We start from the raw sequence: 22,526 nt of genomic DNA, 5'->3' as shown, positions 1-22,526 counted from the left end.
GAAACTATTAGGGTCCAACCCAACACTCTCATACTAGGTGACTTCAACTACCCCTCCATCAACTGGGAAAACTACTCATGTACCAATAAACTGGCCCAGTGCTTCCTGGAATTCAGCAATTCCAATGTCCTGGACCAACTCATTCTTACCCTCACCAGAGGAAGCAACATCCTTGACCTGGGTATAACTAACATGAGCAACCATTGCCCCACACCAATAGTCAATTCCTCCCTGGTTAGATCCGACCACAAACTAATCACCATGGAAATCCACATCTCACCCATACCCCCGCAAAGGTAACCACCATGAAAAACTTCTCCAAAGCTGACTTTTGGGCTCCTAAAAACAGAGGTGATTAACTTTACGACACCATGTCGATGGAAAATAGATGCATGACTGCCAAAATCATACACCAATGCACTGTACGAACACATACATAAATGCATGGAACTAGCCATACCCAACATAACCAAGAAGCTCTCCTCCAAAAAAAGGAAGCCAATATGGTGGTCCCCTGCCATTAATAAACTCTATAAAAGAAGGAAGAAACTGTTGGAGAAAAAGGTGCCAAGACTGGAAAAACTCTCTTATTAGCATCAACAAAAAGTTGAGATCCCTCATCAAAATCTCTAAAGCCAGCTATGAAGGCAAAATTGCAGCAGACACTAAAAAAAACACAAAACCTTCTATAGTTATATCAAGAATCTACATGGCAATACCCAGGTCTGCTCTTAATTACTGCACAATGGTACCTCCTGTACTGAGCCAACAGATATTACCAACATACTGACCAACAGATTCAGTGCCAACTTTACTCCCTTGCCTCCCTAAAGGACCAATCACAATACTGGAGGAATGCCAGGCACCCAGCATTACTGCAGCACAGGTTAAAGCTGCATTGTCCAAGGCCAAGAATACAGCTTCCATGGAACCCAATAATATCCCTGGATGTGTTCTACATGAACTACAAACAGAACTGGCACCACATCTGTGTGCCTTGTTCAATCACAAACTCACATCAGGCTTTGCCTCTACCAAATGGTGCACTGCTACAGTCATTCCTCTCCATAAAGGGGGAGTGACTACAAACCCTGGGAATTATTGCCCCATTAGCCTAACAAGTCTAATATGTAAGGCTATGGAGCACATCATCATGGACCTAATTAACAAGGATATAGGGAGTCTCCAAACTCTAGATGCCACACAATTACACAATTTGGTTTTGTGAAAGGTTGATCATGCCTGCTCAACCTGGTTGACTTCTTTGAGTCAGTCACCAGAGCTGTGGATGAGGGCAAGGCAGTTCATACAGCCTACCTCGTTCTGGCCAAGGTCTTTGATACCATTCCCCACTCAGGAATTATTGATAAACTAACCATCAACTAGGCATCAACCCCTATATCACTAGGTAGGTTGCAAACTGGCTCACAGATAGAACCCACAGTGTGAAAGTAGCGGACTCCAAGTCAGACTGCCGACCAGTCACGAGTGGAGTTCCACAGGGATCAGTCCTGAGTCCTCTCCTGTTTGGCATCTACTTCTCAGAAGTCCAGGCCAACATGGAGGGATTCTGGCTGACCAAGTTCACAGATGACTGCAAGCTAAATCCATTATTAACTCCCCAAGTGATGTAGGCATCCTACAGAAAGGCCTCACTGAGACAGATAGGAAATTTACCCCAGGGATCACGTCAGTCACCCTGCTAGAAAGGGGTCCAGGGAAGTAAATATTGTGGGAAGACATAGCCAGGGAATTGCTATGGCTAGGCTTGTATAGGCCCTAGGGCCAATAGCCTAGTACCAACCTATGAACATGCAACAGCTGGAAAGGCCACAAAAGTACGTCATGAAGAGGATCCTAGGCCTTAAACACATGTCCTACATGGACAGACTAAAAAAAAACTCCAGCTATTGTCTGCCTCATATTGTCTACTAAGAGGCGATCTCTGCTTGACTTACAAAGCCATGTCTGACCCAGCTCTGTTAGAAATGCTACAGCTAAAGAAATCTGAATCCTTCCACACCACATGCTCCAGACACCTCAACCTCATTACCACAATCAACAGAACATGCTGGCAGGACAGGTTCATAACCCAGAGACTGCCCATGCTCTGGAATAGACTTCCCATACATGTCAAACAGAGCACCTCACTGGCTGTCTTCAAGAAAAATCTTGATGAGTGGTTGGGAAATAGAAAGTTCACCCTGGGGATTACTCCAGTGGCTCTACTTGATAGAGGCACTGGGAACTAACATCGGGCGGCATGATGCCAGGGCACTTCTATGGGGTAGGCTTGTAAAGGCTCCAGGGTCATTAGCCTAGTACACACCTATGAACCTATGGATTGGGAATACAAACAGTTAAACAACAGTCGGGGAAAATAATATGAATATCAAAGGGAAACATTATTTTTGCAGGTGACTTTAATTGTACTTTATCTGACAAGGATATCAACACTAGCTGTAAAAGGAAGAAGCTTGCCTCAGTCAAGTCTTTGATGGAGTTCACTGACCTATATAATATGAGAGATATAAATGTGCTTTCAGTATCAGACTCACTCTTCTTTACACATTTCTCACACAGGCACGGGAGACAATCACAAATAGAGTATATATTTCAAATGAGATCACTAGCAGAACAGATAACATTAGTCTCTCTCACTGTCAGATCATAACGCTATAACATGTGAAGTTATATTGAATTCTAGTAATAACATACCAATCAAAAGGATTCATGCATATATAACCAATATGAAAGACTTTCCCCAAGATACACTAATCTTCCGTGTAAGACTAAATTAGTCTTACACGGAAGAGCCAGTCTAAGAGTAAGATGGCAGCGCGCCATGCATATTAATGAGGGTGTGCTGCCTCAACTCTAAAACTAACACAGAGCATGGACGAGTGTAGGGGGCATGTCAGACTTCCGATCAGTCCAAAAATCCACGCCCCTGCAAGTTTGAAACACTGGAAATGTCTAGTTACATGAGCGAGTCCGCTCACATGTGTACATTCTAACACTAAACTCCCTCATATAGTAAACCCCGTACAAATATAAAAAGTAAAAGAAATGGGTTTTTTTTTTAAATTTTTCTGATATAGCTGCCCGTATTTGCGCGTGTTTGCATGGGTTTGCCCATTGCTTAGCTACAGTTAGCAGTTTAGACACCGAAGAGGATAATAAGAAAAACATATGCAAATTAAGCGAGATAGCGATAGCGTAGTGGTTAGAGCCTTTGCACAAAGAGGAGGCATATTTCCTGACATGTATAGCATTGAAATGTTATATGTAGTAGTGAATAAATTTTATATATATATATATATATATCTATATATATATATATATATATATATATATCTATAGGAAGGTGAAACGGTTATGCATACTGATGCATGAGTAAATTATTTTAAGCAATGTAAAGCACTGCTAAGCACATTTTACCAGTATTGAGCATATTTATATTTAATTGCTCATAGCTGAGCACTGCATTAACTAGCGCAATGTCTTTGCACAGAGCTGAATATGTTTGCGCGTAGCTGCGCACCACTCTAACCAGCGCAACGTCAGCAACGTCGAGCAACATCAGGCAACGTCGAGCAAGGCTGAGCAACATCGGGCAAAGTTGAGCAAAGTCGGCTAAACACGGCCTAAATCATTGAGGTCTGGCCAGTAGGAAAATAAAAAACAGTGACAGGGCTCAAACTCAGGATACTGTGCACTATAGGCACAGTACATAATCACTAAGCCATGACAGCATTTCAGAACCATGCACTTTCAACAGACACATATCTATCAAAGGAATATTAAACATTGCTAACATCAGCTAAGCACGTGTGCCTACAGCTGAGTTTTTTCCAAACTGGCCAATCACAAATAAGTGTGGTAAATGAGACATATTTAAGCTCCATAGGCAGGAATACTTGCCATAACTGGTTGTAGCTCCCTTCTGTAGTCAGCATGGCCGGGGTTGGAGAAGGCACTCGATTTCGGGTGCAACATTGAGGCATTGAGGAGACCAAAGTAATGGTTTGGCTCCTTGTCCACAATCATGAGGAAAGACTCCTGTGGGGCCAGTACCAGGGCACCCAATACAAAACAGAGGCCTGGAACTGTCTAGCTCGTGATCTCACCAGTGCCACTGGCATTCCTCGGACTGGTGAGCAGGTCAGGCAACATTACTCTGACCCGAAGCGACGCAAAGAGGATCAACTGGACCAGTGGATCCAGGAGGCCCGTGGGATGGCAAATGTCCCAGTACTGAGTAAGTAGCCATTGTATTAAGTATTTAAGAATTGCTATTCTTGTCTATACTATGGATAGGTATGTCTCATTATCACTGCATTTACTTTAGAGCTGCAGGTGTCCAGGCTATGAATCAGCAAGCCCATGATGATAGGCTGCAAAGGCTGCATAACCAGGTAGGTTAGTAATTATTCTGCATGTACTGTTATATAAAATGAATGAGAGAACCATCAAAAAATGTGTTTTAACCAAATAAATAAAGGTATAATAATGTTTTAATACTTATTCTGCATGTACTGTTATATAAAATAAATGAGAAAACCAAAAAAGGGTTTTAACCCAATAAATAAAGGTGTAATATTTCTTTAATAAATGTATAATTCCTGGAGTGCGTCTGTGTGATTTTCTTTGATATGTTGTTGTACTGTTGCATTTCAGAAATAGTACTGCTGTATTAAGCAGTGTTAGATAACCCACACTTGGGTAGGCCCATATAAAGTGGATGAAGGGAGTGCCAGTAGCTTTTATGCATATTTACAGCCCTTAACTGTTGGTTCATGTCCAGCATGTACAGGTTAATCTGGCACATGAGTAGCTTGGTATTGAGTCCCCCAGAAATGTCAGTGTGCTGCCAGAAATGTAGGGAGCTGTTAACATATAACTGATAATTTCACCTGAACATATCTAGATAATTATATGAAAGTCAGTGTGCCATCACAGCAGTAGTGTGTGTGAGCAACTCTCAAAATATGTAGCAGTAAGATCTGCATCCTGGACAGTTTGTATGTCAGATACAGTTCATGTATATAATGATCTAGCAAAATCCAATTGCACAGAGAAGGACATTGGGTAGTGTAATAATAAATGTAAGGGACATAGAACTGCAGTTAATAGGAATGTAGTGTAAACTAGAAGGATATATAAGTTAATTGAGCTATCTTTTCCACCCTACTGTATGTGCATAAAAATGCAATTCCACACCTCAATGGGTATGTCTAATCTCAAAACATTTGTTGGGACATATGTCCTATTGGTTTATAAATATTTGCATTCATTTCTATGCATGTGCCCAGTTCAAATACCACAATATTGGTGGCCTGTTGCCATCAATTAAACCTGCATGCTGTTGTAATGTCCACTATTGTTCTATATATGCATGTGTTATGCTTGCTTTTCAACTGTTGAAACTCTGGTATGTTGGGTTAATGGGAATGCTTCTGCATGCTGTTATAACTAACTGGGAATGCTGTTGACTGCTACTAACACATATATTTATTAAATTCTCAAAAATATAGTTCATATGGGAAAGCAGGTCCCAGCGGACCCACCTGTCCCACCTCAGCTGGCCATGGCACCTGCCACCAGCAGGTCTGGTGCCCAGCCTGGGACCTCCTCCTCCATTGGCCCTGTGCCATCTTCAGGTGGAAGCTGCAGGGGATGGGGCTTGCCCCCCCCGTGCAAGCGTGGGCAGAGGAGGGCCACCTATCACCCTTTGAATGGTCCAGGCTGTGGTGTGTACAGAGACTGAGCGTTCTGTTGCAGAACCTCTACGCCAGCTTGAGGCATGAGTGGCGCAACTCCCGGGTCAGACTGCCCCTCCTACACAGCCCCCAGCACAGCGACCCTCTGGGCTGTGAAGGTGCAGTGGTGACTGCCCATGGGTGGGGATCTCAGTTCCACTGTTGCCATCTGTGGGCTCATGGGCTTGTGATTTCCAAACATCCCTCCCCGTCAGTGGTGTTCACCCACCAAGTGTCATATTCTGCCCCTGTATGCATCTTGTCTTGTCTGTTTACCTCCCCAACCTACCTCCCCAAATATACCTACTTCCCCTACCGCACATTCCACTCTCACCTGAAAAAAAAGGGCAATCTGCTCCCAAAAAAAATTATGCCCCATACATAGCTGGCCATTTTGCACACATGTCCCCTGGACACATAAAATGTAATTTATTTGGCATTACAACATACTTCGTCGTCCTCATCCCTCTCTCAGAGGTTGAAGGTTTCAAATGTACCTCCAAATTTATTCCATATGCACAGCTGTTGCTGTTAAAGAAATGGGCAGCTATGGACCTTCCCTACACCCGTCCTGCACATCCTGAGCTATTTTTCCTACTGTCTTTCCCTCTTTGTGCCCCTTTTTCACCACTTTCCTATCTCCCCATTTTCTTTTCTTTGAAAGAAATGAACATGGGGTTAGCGAGAGTAAGCACTATTAAGCAGTAGTTAGCGGGTTTGCACGAGTGTGTGCTTGTTTGCGCTTAGCTAAGCATTGCTAAGCATCACGCAAACCCACTCACAACAGCTTAAAAGTGCCTTAGTCACTCTGTATATGAGGGGCCTTGCTCTGCTCAGCAGCAAAATAAAACACCTCTGTCAGTCTCGAACCCGGGACCTTGTACACACTACACTGCATGAAGTACCACTAAGCCACAGTAGATATACAAGTTGGTGCTGAAATAAATATATCATGTATCAGAATGAGTGAATGTAAAGGAAAAATAGGAATGCCATACCACACAACTTGTTCTGTGGATCTTTACCAACAGTTGTTGTGGGATTACAATACATGACTGTGATAAGAGAAGGAGCCATTCTAGCAGGAAATAATGTTACACCATCACTTTACAAACCCCACACAGTATCACAGCAGGAAAAACACTGGCATATCTGTTTAGGGCAGAGGCCATACCTCCCAACTGTCCCTAATTTTCAGGGATGTCCCTGATTTTGCAAAAAAAAAATAGCTCTGTCCTTCTGAATCCCTCTGAAAACTACTGACTTGGGCCAGAAAGGTGGTGAATTACATGTAATGAATAATGACAATAATTAAGAGTTAGACACTTATTTTACTTCAGAAAAGGTGTATTAATCCATATGCTCTGGTTCTCTCAAAGTCTCAACTTAATGGCACTAATATTTTAAAGGTGTCCCTAACTTTTTCTCTACATTTGCCTGAGTATGTTCAAATATGTACCTGAGGTTTTGAGAGGTCTGGCAGAGGCAGGAACACAGAGGCATAGCAGCCTTTCTGTTGTTACACACTGTGCAAATAGCTTTGGAAGGAGTTCCGGAAGCATACCCTCATGTAGGAATACAACACTGAAATACAAAAGGATGTAGCCATGTACTGGTAGCAACCAAATGTAACAATGTCATTGCTCTAGTGCTGAAAAGACCTGTGTGGTGCACAGACAAAGAATAACAGGCTAATCTCTGGCTACCATGTGGATAGGTCCACAGTTGAGAGTTACGCAGACAGACCACTTGCCTTGATAAACTAACATGTACACAGCAACCCTGTAAGTCCAGCAAGATAAAATTCATACAATAATACTTATGCTCTCTGTACTTCTGTACCCCTACCCAAATGTAAAATATACCTGTGTGTGCAGGGTCTACCAAGGATGTAGGTAAGCATTTTGAGGGGTGAGTACATTTCCACACTGACAAGTGTGTACTGGAAGCAGCAACATTTAGGTCTGAGTACAAAATGTAAATCACTGGCTACACCCCTGGCTTCTGATATAATAACTATACCAACCTTCTGTCTTAAACAATGATGTCCACAGCAAACAAGGATGATCTCCATCTTGGAATGCTGAAAGATTCACGCCTACCTGAGTTATCAATTTATAGTACTGGGTTGCTATGACAGTGATTACTGCAATTACTACACAGCAGGCTGCATGCAATTAGCAAATGGTGGCCACTAATTGGTGCAGAGGCCATCACATGCTCATGTGCAAATACCTACAAAAGCAGGCTGCAATTGCTGCCAACAAACTCAATCACTCTATTGCAGAGACTGACAGAGAGAGAGAGAGACAGAGAAAAGGAAAAAGAAAAAGAAATAATACCAAATCATACAAAGGAAAGGTATGTGATGTTTTGGAAGAGTAGTCTACATAATGTGAACCATTCATATGTGGCAGCAGTACTTATCTATGCACAGATGTCCTGCTTAAGTACTGCTATGGACAATACAGTGTGTACCTGTGGGCAGTGGGACATACCTGTGAAAATGTAGCTCAGCATTAAATGTCAAAAATCTGATCCATGTTATCTGTGTTCTGTACAGTAGTGTGGCCAATGGCTTTTGGGGGGATTAGTGCTGCCATTATATAAACATGGGTGTGACAGAGCAACACATGCATGATAGTCATATTAAAGTGTAGCTTAGCATTGGCAACTGTTGTAGCAGTCTAGTATGCTTATCTAGCATTTGTAGCTATATATACCCCCTCTAATGTTAGTGCGTGTTCACATGTGACACCTGTTTGTGTTGCAGCAAGGCCCAACAGTTCAGCTGTGAGGTCCAGGGACTTACAACAGTGTGGACCTTGTGTGTGTATGCCACACACATACGGAGAAATATATATGTGTCATATATATTCACATCTGTATATGTGCATAGAGCAGGGGACATACTGCAACTGTTTGTGAAGGGTGGAAATATATATGCTGGTGAAGGTTAGAGGTTAGTATGCGCATATTTATATGTAGGTTTAAGTGTGTGACGAAGAAGACAGCATACAGTGCTGTTATATGACATGTGTTGGTTAAACAGTGTGGGTGGTTTGTTCAGTTTGCAATGTTGAAGCCAGTGAGGCCTGCTAAAGCTACCTGGGCTGTGAACACTTTCAATGCATTTATCACAAGACTGTGCGATATTACATTACTGCATACCTCACATCCTTTGTATAATTGATATTCCCACCATGAAAGGTGGACTGTATATGTGCCTATATGTATATGTACACCAATGGATGTGTATATGTACACACACACACACACACATATATATATATATATATATATATATATATATATATATATATATATATATATATATATATATATATATGTAGAGAGAGAGTCATATATACTCATACACACCTACATCTACTTGTTGCAATAGATTCTCTGTACTGTTGACTGACTGTGGTGGTCAATGTGTTTGTGAATACGTCAAAGATATGTATTTGTGGGATAGCTTAGTGGGAAACTTTTTATGTCATGGTATTATGGGTCCTTGCTTTGATCCCAGCAAAAGCTGTGTATTCCGTTGCTAGGCAGAAAAAGTGCTAAGGCATACACTGTGATTAAGTCCCTTGGTTTTAACTGGGGTGTGTCACTGGAGGCTAAAGCACTACATCTATGATTATTGATTGGTACTGATGTTGAATCCAAATCCTGTGTGTACTGTAGTACTATTTGAAGCTCTGGGCCTGTACAGCAAAGTATGGTGTATGTCCACATTGCTTGCATCCACTGTTTTGTGTGGTCCCTGTATCCATCACAGATTACATTCCCCAAGATTAATGTTTTGTAAGTACTGACACACAGTACTGTATAGTACACATGTAAAGCTTATCTGGGTTGCCATACCTTTGTGTACTGTAATTATGTCTGATGTGTGTGTGGGTATGTCTGTAACATGTCCTCTGTCATATGTGTGGTAAAACATATAACTGCATATCTAGTAACATTTAAATGATAGTATTATTAAGGATGACAAATTTACAGGATACAAGAAAAAAAAAATATAAATCATGAGGAAGAAATGATGGTTATGACTACTCTGATATGCCCAGGAGAGTGAAAGGTTAGCACAAAAATTGAGTTAAAGTTGTTTGTAAGGAATTTGAATTTAGCAGTGATTTTTAAAAGATGCAACAGCTGGAAATATGAGAATTTATATACAATATGTTACAAGATACTAAACTAACACCTATGATTTCATTAAATTAAATGAATTAAACATTTGGGAAGGTCAAATTTCATATATATATCTATACAAATGCAAGGCAAGGGTAATGAAGAAAGTACATAACTATTTATTTGTTTCCAAAAAAACCAATTTTATTTTTTTTGGCATCCCTAAGTACAGGGTCTAGCTCCTTTTAAAGTTTCACCCAATAGTAGCTGAGCGGGGGAATAACAGAACCATTTAGTTATGTAACAGGTTTAGAGAATATATCTGCAAAGATTCTTAAATCTTTAACTAGCTTAAATCAAGATATGGAAAATACCAGTTTGTATATGGTCACAATAGATATTGTGGAATTATTCCCCAGTATCCCGCATGAACAGGGTTTGGATTGGTTTGGTGAAGCAATTAGTAAAAGGAATGGGCTTAGTAATGGTTTAACTAATACAATACTGGATTTTATGAGAATAATTCTTTACAACAACTTTATATTTTTCAATGGAGAGTTTTTTTAAACAGAAGAGTGGGTGGCTATGCAAATATAGTTCTACACAAATGGGAAGTAGAATTTATTCATGCTACAGACTGGAGAAAATACATTAGTTTTACAAAAGATTTTTAGGCGAGGCGACATTTGTATTCTGTGGTCGGGTTCCAGGGAGCAATTTGTAGAATTTATGGAGTATTTGTCTAACACCACATATTTCTTACGTTTCACCTATGAGATAAATGACACATCTTTACATTATCTGGACATAAAATTAACTAAAAATTTGAATAAAAAAGGTTTTGTTTCTCAAATTTTCAGGAAGGACACACATTGTAATTCGTATTTGCATTTTGATAGTGGGCACCCTCCATATATTAAAAAGGGAATCATTCCAGAATGTGTAGTACCGATGAATCATTCCTGGATGAAGTTGAGTTTCTTAGAAAGGCATTTTTAAGTAGAGGGTATCCACATTCATTTTTTCAAAATATATTGAATGAAATTCTTGAGAAAAGGGACCAGCACTTTCCTCCACTGTTAGGAACAGGTACAATTATTCCTAAGAGGCAGGATGCTTCAGATTATGAGATACATAACAACTTTGTTTATACATATTCCCAGGATGCAGGTTTCATTGAAAACACTATAAAGAACCTATGGCCAATTGTTTCCATGCAGGACGAATTCACAAATATTCTTCCAAGCAAAGTTGCTTTTATTAGGAAAAGAAATATTAACCTAAAGGGTATATTTGAGCAAAATATGCACAGTAAAGACAAAATTCAAGAGAATGTCATGGTTAAGAGGAAAGGAACCTTTCCATGTGGCAGATGCCATCAATGTTCATTTATTTGTAACAGTGAGCAGGTGTATATTGCTTCTCGTAACATTACACTAACATCTAAACATCACTTTTCCTGTAACTCATCGGGGGTTGTTTATCTTGGATTTTGTCAAAATTGCCCATCATTTTATGTGGGAAAAATGGAAAGGAGAATATATGAGCACATAAATGATGTGAAAACAAAAAAAGAAACTAATGCTTTCTTTAAACATTCTTTGAATTGTGCAAATATGTCTATTAGATTTTTTGTACTGGATAAGGTAACCCAGGACTTGAGAGGAGGGGATTGGGAGACTGCTCTCAATATAAAAGAATTAATGTGGCAATTGAAATTAAATGCAACTAAGGGTCCAGGTCTGAATGAGGGGATTAGTGTGACTAGTATCCTAAAAGCTAAAAGGAATAAGTTATAGTAAGACTTTTGGCATGCATTTTTAACATTTGTAATTGATGTTTGGAATGAAGTAGTATTTCATAGATTATTTAGTACATGATTTTTATAACAAATATATTTTTAACAGGACATATTTTTATATTGCATTATTAATATTGTATTTATTTAAAATCTGATATTATATCATATTATATTTTATATTATGCAAACATGACTTGTGTGTATGTTGTCATGTTTTGTTCTGAACCAGCAGATTGTTAGATTTCTAAGAAAGTGGAATTTATTCAATTGTATATGTAGATTAATTTATGTTTTAAATATTGATGCATTTCCAACTGTTAGAAGTTAATGTTTTAAACATTCTAGTAATTGTTTTAACATTGGGTGCAACAGGATACCTAAATGTTAGTTGCGCATGATCATTTTAGAAAAAGTTTTTTAACGTATTTTAAAAATTAATGTTTCACTTTTCAAGGAAGAAGCAATGTAATGTAATGCTTGGCAAAACCATTTTTAATATGATTAACAGGACTTTTAAATTTATTGGTTGATTTTTCAACAATTATCTAATTAATTTACACTAATTGTTTAATGCCATGCTGGGTTTAAATAATATAAAAGCATTGCTTGGTTGTGGGATTATTACACTTGAAAAAGCCCATTATGAACGGGCGAAAGCGCTTGTGTTGGATTTCTTTGCTGTCTTTGATTAAAAGAAGTTTTATTTTGCTTGACTGGTGCCTGCTATTTCAGCCTTTTTGAATTGCTCGAAGTCAACGTAACTACATTTGTGGTTGCATCAAAAAGATATTTTGCCAGCGGAAGAAGGGGTTTAGGTTTGCCGCATTGTTTTTTTCAAAGTCTTCTTTTTGCTGTTCATAAGTTGTGTAGTATAATAGTAATACATTTACTGGACCTTATACTCATTGTGATGGATGACATATTTCTTTACACTCTTTGTTTCCTTTCATTCTGATATTATTTAGCCATTTACTTTTAAATGTATAGAAGTATGCAGAATGTCATCTTTTAGTCAGATAGCAAAAACTGCATTCATGCTTAACCAAAAGTATTATGATATCCAAAAAGAAAATTCTACTAGTACATTGAATACATACAGAATGTCTTACCAAAGATTCTGGACTTTCATGGTTATTAACCAGCCTTTGTATTGTTTTATGTTGTAAATCATTTTTTAATGTCTCAGCTGGTACAGCAGTCTAAATTGTGGTTAAAGCAGTACATCATCTGTGAAGTTTAAGGAAATTATGTAAAAATATGTGAATAAGTTTTATGCTGATAAAAATGTACTGCTGTAGAGGAATGCCTTAATTCCATTTTGAAAAGTCTATACATAGCATGCTGTAATGTGTATTTAATACCTTTCAGGATGCCTGAGTTATAAAATATATAAATTAAAAGCCACCCATGAAATCTGGAAAAGGAAAAATATATAGTATTCATTCCCCCATACTGAAAAAGGAAGGATTGTTAGGTCTTATTCGTTCAATATAAAACAAACCTGATAACTAATTCAAATAATTTATTTTCTGTTATATCTTGAAACCTTTTACTCAGGTGTACAAGTTTCTTACTACTTAACCATAGACTGGGATTCATAGACTAGTTACTGAGTGCCTACATAATGCTAATGTTTGAGGACTTTGCTGCATGAAGCAGTGGAGAAATAATTAAAGGCATTGCAGACGGTATCCATCTGAAATATCAAGACCCGCTATAGATCAAGTCCTAAAATAGGGAGAGTGAATGGCTGAAAAGCAAACTTCCATATACTAAGTCCAAGATGTACATTTTCTGAAATATTCTCTTCACATCAGGGATATGGGGGGACTTTTCCCTGAAAAAAAAAAGCTTAAAGGAGATGAATGATGCTTGAGATTCACTCTCCTCCTCTGTTTTCAATCTTTTTTTTTTTTTGTTTGGTCTGTCAGCACTCATTTCGAGTGCCAGCATTTCAATAGGGAGCAGTGATAAACAACATATAGTGACTTCATGCTAAGCAAAAGTCTGTATAAAAAAACAGGAGCCGTGCAGAAACAGGAAAAAACAGTGTTATAGCACCACATGGCCATTTCAGACTAGTGCTACAACAGCATGAGAGTGATATGAAAGATGTCAGAGGTACAACATGGTAGCATGGCTGATGCAGTTCATGCCACTATGCAGTAACTGAAGACAGCCTCAGGAAGGGCAACAGAGCTCAATACAGAGCAAAGGGATATGCCAGTCTGGGTATCCATATAAATGGGGATAAAATGGGGTAGGTAGCAAAGTAGGAAAGGGAATCACAGAAAACAGAGTTAAGTATGGAAGTGTAATCATAATAGAGGGGTGGAAAAAGAAAGGGTAGTTTTTAAGAGGTACAGACATTTTTTAATGTTTTAATAAGAAAGGTGGTTGAAGGGTGGCTGTGAGTGGGATAGAAGGAGAAAGGTAGCAGGGACAGACAGGCATGGAACAGAGACACAGTCAGATGAGGTCATGTACACAAAGATAGTGGAGAGGACATGGGATGAGCATGTATCGAAGGTGGACAATTAGTGATGAGTGCTGGAAAACAAGCAAGTAATGGGGAATGACCCCCAAGGTAAAGAGCACTGAGAAGGGATAGGGTGGGCTGTTGCTATGGTTGCTTGCCAGGTCTGTGCAGAGTTAAGCAAAACCAGACATCGCTCATGGGAGGCTAATGCTATGGTCTAGTTGCTCCACTGGTGACCTAGTAGTTCAGGCCTGCAGGTCACACAACTTTAACACTATTACGAATGTCAGCATTTTAAGCTTCCAGTGTTATAAGAATTCAAAAAGAATTCAAAATTGTCATCTCAGTAATATGAAATTCGCAATTTTAGGTTTTCAGTCTTATAATGTAGATCTGTTTTCAATATACTTGTACAACAGTGTTGTACTACAAGAGAGTTAGGACAACCAAAAAATATGTTTGCAGTGCATCCCTCAGTCACTTTCATGAACCTCTACCTCCTACTGATAACACAAATTGAGTGGTATCGCTTCAGGTGAATAAAGCAATGATGAAACTTCCCCTGAACAGGTGATGTAAATGTCATCTTTTAATGCCTATGCCATGTCTTGTCAGAGATAGACACTTTCAAAGGGCCATCATAATGGCCCGAGAGGTATTATTTGTAGCCCATGTGCCTAAAGAACAGAAGCACCCTGCTGTTTTTGGTGCATCAGGCAGAAGCCCTGCTGTTACTACTGCCTGAATTAGCCATGGCCACCCAATAGGTCCTCTCAAGGAGCATTACATTAGTCTCATGTATATGGATGCACATTTGTAAGTCACTTTCCCTACAATGTAGTGCTTCTCCATGGTGCTGTGTATGTACATATGGCATCACGAGAACATATAGGTGACATGTCTTATGATACATGTTACACACAATGCTGACACCACTATGCATGGAAAGTGCATTCTGCACAGGCACTGATTCACAGTCATTGGCACTATCTGGTTTAATTTGCATAACTGCCACTCTGACTGCTTCCTGCTACTCACAGCATTGCATAGACTATGAGAGAGCTTTGTGGCTGGAAAGGGAGCATGTACCAATCACCCAGGAACCTAATGTTTAGGCACAGAGAGAGAAAAGTTTTGCTGATGTTTCTGGTGGCACAAATTGCCTCTGTAGGAATGTCTATTTAGGCAAATTGCAACTGAGATCCCATTTGCCTTTTCAGGCCATATCATCCATGGTTGTGATGGGATCTTGATGCAAGGTTGTCAGGCACAGGCATCCCTTATCAGACTATACACACTATTGGTGACCGTCATCTGTAGCCACATGACCTGCCTCCCTGGTTGTGGCATTGTCCACATCATAGGTGGGCTGAACACATGAAATGCCCCCTCAAGATGCATCTGCACAGTTTCATAATCCTACATGTTACCTGTAACAGAATGTTTTCAACCCTGACACCACAAGCTAACACTGTGTCACTGCTGGTGGTCATGTCATGGCAGCCCCACCACAACACACAGCTAGAGGATGTGATCCCTGATTTCCCACAACTTCTCAGACTACATGGCTACTCTCTTCACCTTTTTTTTGTCATACTTTCAATTTGGTTATAAATGTTTGTTTATAAAAAATGTATATATATATTTTATTGTAACCTCAGTATTTTTGTTTTGTCTTAGAATCAGAAATAGTTAAATTGTAAATTGCTGTAATCTTTCTGTAACCTTTGTGTTGGAGCTTTTCTCCCCAGGACTCCATTGAAAATGGGTTATTTTGGCCCAATGGACTATCCTGGTTAAACAACTGAAAATAAAAAAAAAATATATAAAAAAATAAAACATCAGCTTGATGTATATCTGCTGTGGCTAGGTGGTGCATTGTGTTCATACAGTGTGCCAGGTACTCTTGTATAGTCTTATATAGTGATTTTATTTTGTTTCTGTGCAGAACATGGTTCATTAGATAGAGTGAGCCAGGCACTTTCAAGCAGTTGTGGGGTGAACAGTGATAAGTGGTAGTTAAAGTGTTTCACTCTCAGTTAGCGAATAGGTTGCTATATATGGCAGTTCAGTGATATCTGTACTGTATAATGTTAAATGTGCCATATGACTTGCTCAGACATATTTTTTCTTTATGTCTTCCAGGGATCATGGCACATCACATAAATCCCAGCTATAGTAGTGCTGAAGATGAGATCATTACTAGCTGTATGATTCAGCACTACAATCTAATGTTCTCATGAACCAACCAGAACCAGCAGGAGAGTACTGCAATGTGGCAAGATGTTGTCTGGAGGGTCAATGAGGTAGGCCTGCATAACTGGACATATGAGCAGGTACACCACCACTGAAGTGATCTACTCAGACATGTCCGTCACCATGCTTCTGATGTGCGGAGACAACAGCTTGCAACAGGAGGTGGTGTTAATATCCATCCTCCCCTCACCAGAGTGAAGGAGCTACTCCTGAGCCTCGTGCCACCTGCCCAACAACAACAGCAGCAGACATACACCATGATGGAGGTTGGAGCCACCCAGCAACCACGCATGGAGCATGCAGGTAACATGGCATATCTGTAGACTACTGTTATCTGTATTGGCAGATCATGCATATGTGAGATGTAGAGTGTGTAGTTAGAAGATGTGGAGCCTGTTGTTGTGCAATACTGATCATTTGGAACATAATCTGTAGGCCTGTGAATGTAAACTGTTGTTCTACTGTAAGATTGCAAACACACAGTAGCAATGCCACAGTTGTGGCCACTGACAAATTGTGTCATCTCTATGTAGGTCCCTCTGGGGTGACATCAAGGCAGCGGACAGATGCTGGTGAGTGTGTTCAACATTTATTATTGTAAATAAAAAGTGCATGTCATAGTTAAGGTGCAGGCCATGTTCACATGTAACACACATACTCATGATGCATGATGTGCATGTTTGGTGTAAGACCACGCACATCCCACTAATGTGATTAGCTGCCTCAAACACATGCAATACCCAGATCATCTCAAACAAATGTGGCTACACTGTAGTGACCATTGGATAGGCAAAGTTGATACTCAACATGCACATAACATACACAACTATGTCATACACAGAGCATTTTAACATGCTACACATAAAGGATTCACAAACCCTCTATAAAGACACACTCTAGTATCCAAAATCTTATCCACACATTACACATAATATACCTGAGGGGCAGAGGCCTGTCATGGGGCATTTAAACACTCTGCAACACACTACACATTCATGTCAGGGAATGCTCCTTATTGACCTCCTTACAAACCCATGTAACAACTGGTTGTGAAATGGTGAATGTAGCCAAGGTAGTACAGTTCCGGTACAACATTATTAGTGCTGGTTTGGGAAACATTTGTAGCCTTGAGTGACCACATGATGCTTCATGATGATGGCCTATGGTACTATACCCCATCCAGTTATTGTAACCACAGTACTACACATAGCTTTCATTGCTATACACCTCAATGTTGTATGTGTGCAAACATATGCACTTCTAAACAATATGCATACCAATCACCATTTGCACAACTGACACATACATGTCTTGTGATGTTATTGAGTGGCTAGGTCATATGACACACATTGGGTATGTGTGATGTTTAAATATTTAGTTGTGTTTTAGCATGCCATGGATGATACTGGCATGTCCACAATATGATCTACACTCACCATAAATACTGTACATTGGGCATCTGGACGAATGGTGTTCCACCAATTATACATGCACCACTGATGCTGTTGTGTGAATACTCATCATGCATATGCTAAAACTGTGTCCACAATTATTTTCTAAAGACACAGAGGCTGTAATCAGCATTGGATACCTATCTGACACACAGATACACATCCAGCCATGGTATGTAGACCTGTGAGTTATGGTGCACAGTACATTACAGAGTTTTGAATACTTGCACAGCAATGCTGTGTCCATGAATGCATTGCGTTCCAGGGGGAGGCCAATCACCTAATAATAAAACACATGCACCAAAGCCATGTATATAGTCAGTAACAAGGACTGGCTACACTTACACTGCATGCTGTTGAGCAACACATGTCCTGCATGCTGACATGTGTGATATGACTGTTTTGCTTGTGATACTGTACCCCACCATCATAGGTTCATAAGTTCATACTAGGCTATCTGCCCTGGGAAATTTATAAGCCGAGCCAGAGTGTGTTTGGCTTTCACCACCCATTTTAAATGAATTTTGCTATGCCCTTTTTCAAGGTTAGTATACTGTGCCTCTGTCTAACAGTGACATAGAAGTGATACCCAGGGTAAACCTACAATCTCCCATCCACTCATCAAGATTCCTCTTGGAGAGAGTCAATGAGGGACTCTGCCTAACCTGGACTGAGATTTTATTCCAGAGTGAAGGGAGCCTCTGGGTTATGAATCTGTCCCTCCAGCATGTCCTATTTATTTCAGTGCTGAGGTTCAAGTCTCTCGAGCACGTAGCTCGATGGGATTTGGATTTTCTGAGGTGCAGCATGTCCATTAATTCCAGGTTGGACATGGCTTTATACATCAGGCACAGATCACCTCTGAGCAGGTGGTATGCCACTGAGTAGAGCTGGAGTTTCTTTAACCGGGCAGCATATGGCATCTGTTTGAGCCCTTTGATCCTCTTGGTGAGGTACTTTTAGGGTCTTTCCAGTTACTGCAGGTGTCTGGTAAGGTACATCCCAAAAGGGGCATTGTACTCAATTATGGGCCTGATGAGGGATGAGTAAAGAGGCACGATGACCTCCCCTGATCTAGATGTGAATCCCTTGATGATTAGATGGGCTAATTAGGTGGGACTTTGGCCACATGGTTTTCAAATGAGAGATTGCTATCAGCTTGGGTCCCCAGGTCCCTAATTACTTCTTCCGTACTTAATGGATTACCACCTATGTGGTAATTTGTGGGCACTTTGTTTTTGCCAAAGGGGATGACTATACACTTTTTGGCGTTTAGCTTGAGGCCATGGCTCTGGCACCAGTTGTCTGTTTCTATGAGGCCCTTTTGTAGGATGCTTGTGTTGGCTGGAGAGTCAATTATGGCGCCTAGTTTGCAGTCATCTGCGTACTTGGTCAGCCACAGTCCTTCTGTGTTGGCCTGTACCTCTGAGAAATATATACCGAACAAGAGAGGTCCCAGGACTGAGCCTTGTGGGACGCCACTTGTAACTGGTTTGGAGTCTGACATGGCTCCAGCAACTCTAACCATGTGGGTTCTGTCCTTCAGCCAGTTTGCAACCCATCTAGTGACATAGGAGTTTATATTTAAGCTGGTGAGCTTATCTATAATGCCCGAGTGGGGTATTGTATCAAAGGCTTTTGCGAGGTCCAGGTAGGCTGTGTAGACCACCTTCCCCTCATCAATGGCCTTGGTGACTGTTTCAAAGAAATCTACCAGGTTTAAGAGGCAGGATCTGCCCTTAACAAAGATGAACTGGGTAGGATCCAGTGTCTGTAGGTCCCCAATATCTTTATTTATGAGGTCCATGATGATCCTTTCCATAGCTTTGCAGACCATGCTAGTCAGGCTTATGGGGCGATAGTTTCCAGGATCCGTTGAGGCACCACCTTTGTGGAGAGGGACCACTGTTGCTGTACGCCACTCTTTCGGTACATATCCTGTAGTAAGGCTGAGACTGAATAGTAGTTTTATGTTTGGGTTTAGCTCTTCTTGGAGTTCATGTAGGATGCAGCCCGGGGCACCGTCTGATCCCACTGATGCTGTGTTTTTTGCTTTGGAGAGGGTGGCTCTTACCTGAGCATCTGAGATGTCAGGGGGGCAGCACTCTGCTGGGATAGATATTTGCCCTTTTGGTGGGGAGGGGGGGAGAAGTTTGCGCTGAGCCTGTCAGCTAGGATGTTGGCAACGTCTGTGGGCTTGGTGTATTTTTTATCATTTTGGACTAATTCTGAGCATATCTGGGAATTCCCACCCAGGTTCCTAACATAACTAAAGAAAGCCTTGTGATTATCCTTAGTGTCCTGTGCAATTTTTCTCTCAAAGCTGGCCTTAGACGATTTTATGAGTGCCCGTAATTTTTTGATAATACTGATCAGAGATGCCTTCCCTTTTTGGGATTTTGCTCTATCATGTAGTAGCTTCCTCCTTCTATTGTATAGTTTGTTTATGGCTGGGGTCCACCAGACAGGACACCTGCCTTTGGAGGATTGGGTCTTGGTTTTAGTTGGGATTGTATGATCCATACATTCCTGAAGGTGTTCATAGAATGCGTTTATAAAGGATTCTGCAGTCTGGGCCGTATTTTCCACAGGCCAGAGGGCTTTGAAGGATTCCACCTCGGTTTTGAGGAGTGTGAAATTTGCTTTAGAGAAGTTTTTAACTGTGGTTTTCTGGGCAGGGGGTGGGTTCGGGATGTGAATATCCAGTGAGATTAGTTTATGGTCTGATCTTACCAGTGAGGGATACACTTCTGGTCTGGAGCAAAGAGCCCCCATGTTGATGATGATCAGGTCTAGTATGTTTTCCCATCTTGTGGGAGTGGTAACAAGTTGTTCCATAGCATTTGAGTTTATAAATTCTAGGAACCTTTGAGCTAGGGTGTTGGAGCTAGAGTAATGCTCACAGTCTATGTTTGGGTAGTTGAAGTCGCCCAATATAATGGTGTTTGGAAAGACCTTCATATTTTCCAGTGTTCTCAGGAAGGCCGAGTGGGGTTCCTGGGTTTGGGAGGGTGGTCTGTAGCAGACTATAAACTGGAAGGCAGTTTTACCCACTGTTAGTTGCACATGGATAGTCTCTGATGCTTCGTGCTGTGCCACCAACCAGGAAGTGTGGATATCTTTGACAAATATTGATACTCCCCCTCCTTTTGTGGTTCGGTCCAAGTTTTGGGGCCAAAAAGCATGGTATGAGGTATAACCTGGTAGTGCTGGGGTGCTCTCGGGAGCCTTGAACCAGGTTTCTGTTACTGCACAGATATCGATGTTCTACATGCTAATGAGAGTTTCGAGTGCGTGCACCTTGAGGTTTAGACTTCTGGCGTTGAGTAGCATTACTCTTAGTTTCTTATCCCTTGTGATACCTATGGAGGTGGGTTTGTCTTTTGAGCCTTGCCTAAAAAAGGCACTATGGGGGTGGCATGAGCCTTTGCTAATATCCGAAAGCCCAGGGGTGACAGGTGCAAGCTGTCCCTAGTGAAGTATCATGGCTTTTGTCGAGCATGTTATCCCAGGCTGACAGGCATTGGATCCCCTTTGAATGACACCAATACTTAAACCAATTGTTGAAATTGATCATCTTGTCTTCATATTGTGGCATCATTCTTGGTGAGGGTAAGATACTACTCAAGGTCAGGGTCATACTGGCCTGGGCTACATGCTCAGAGAGCTCCTCTATGTCTCTTTTCATGTAGTCCAGGGAGGTACATCTCAGGTCATTCACACCAGCATGGACAATGACTGAGTCATATTTGTACTTGCCTTGGAGTGACCTGAGTGCTTGTGTGATGTGGCGGATCCTAGCGCCCGACAGGCAGTTCACCATGACCTTCTCCTTGTTCAGCCTGGTGAGCGGGACGTCAGTGTGCCTGATGATAGAGTCGCCTATTACAAGTGTATCAGGTGTGTTGTTTAGCCTTAAGGGCTGTGACTGCATGGCACATTGGCTTTGTGAGCTATGTGTTGCACGTGTTTTGTTTTGGGGTAGCGGTTGCTTGGGTGTCTGCTTTGGAGGTGTCTGCTGCTTAGGCAGATTTTTATTTAGAGCCTCCGAGTATGTTTTTGTGTGTTTATGTGTTTGGTTTGCTGTCATGGTAGGTCTATGTGAGACTGGAATTGTAGTGAGTGTGGTTTTCTTCTCCTCCTGACTGGTTACGCCAGTAATGAGTTGAGAGAGCTTAGCCTCCAGTTTGGCTATATGGTTGCATCTCTCACATGTGTTGGAATTTGTTGGGAGGAGGAGAGGGTTGTCTGTGTACATGAGGCAGTTGTAACATTGCCTCAAGATTCCCAGATTCACCAGCTGGACCAGAGAGGAGATTGACAACTGACCTTTGGACATGCTAGAATAGTATTGTGAATTCCTTTATAATTGAAAACAGGGCCAATGGGGAACAAGATACTCAAGGGGAGTTTGTGAGGGTGTAGTGCTTTTAATTCTTTAGTGCTGACTTATATAATTGCTTTAGTGAGCAAGTGCCAGGCTTTAGAGTAGGAATAGGGTGTTTATTATGAGAACTAGATCAGCTCTAAGGGAAAAAGTGAAGAGCAGACTTTGTGAAGTCGAGAATGGTTTAAACCCAATTAAGCGGAGCTGCCCGATGCTGCGCTATGCGCAAAATCGCGCAAAGCCACGC

Source organism: Protopterus annectens, chromosome 2.part1, assembly GCF_019279795.1.
Source record: "Protopterus annectens isolate FY-2018-M chromosome 2.part1, PAN1.0, whole genome shotgun sequence".
Classification (NCBI taxonomy): Eukaryota; Metazoa; Chordata; order Ceratodontiformes; family Protopteridae; genus Protopterus; species Protopterus annectens.
The sequence above is the reverse complement of the archived record's forward strand: the minus strand, read 5'-3'. Positions refer to the sequence as shown.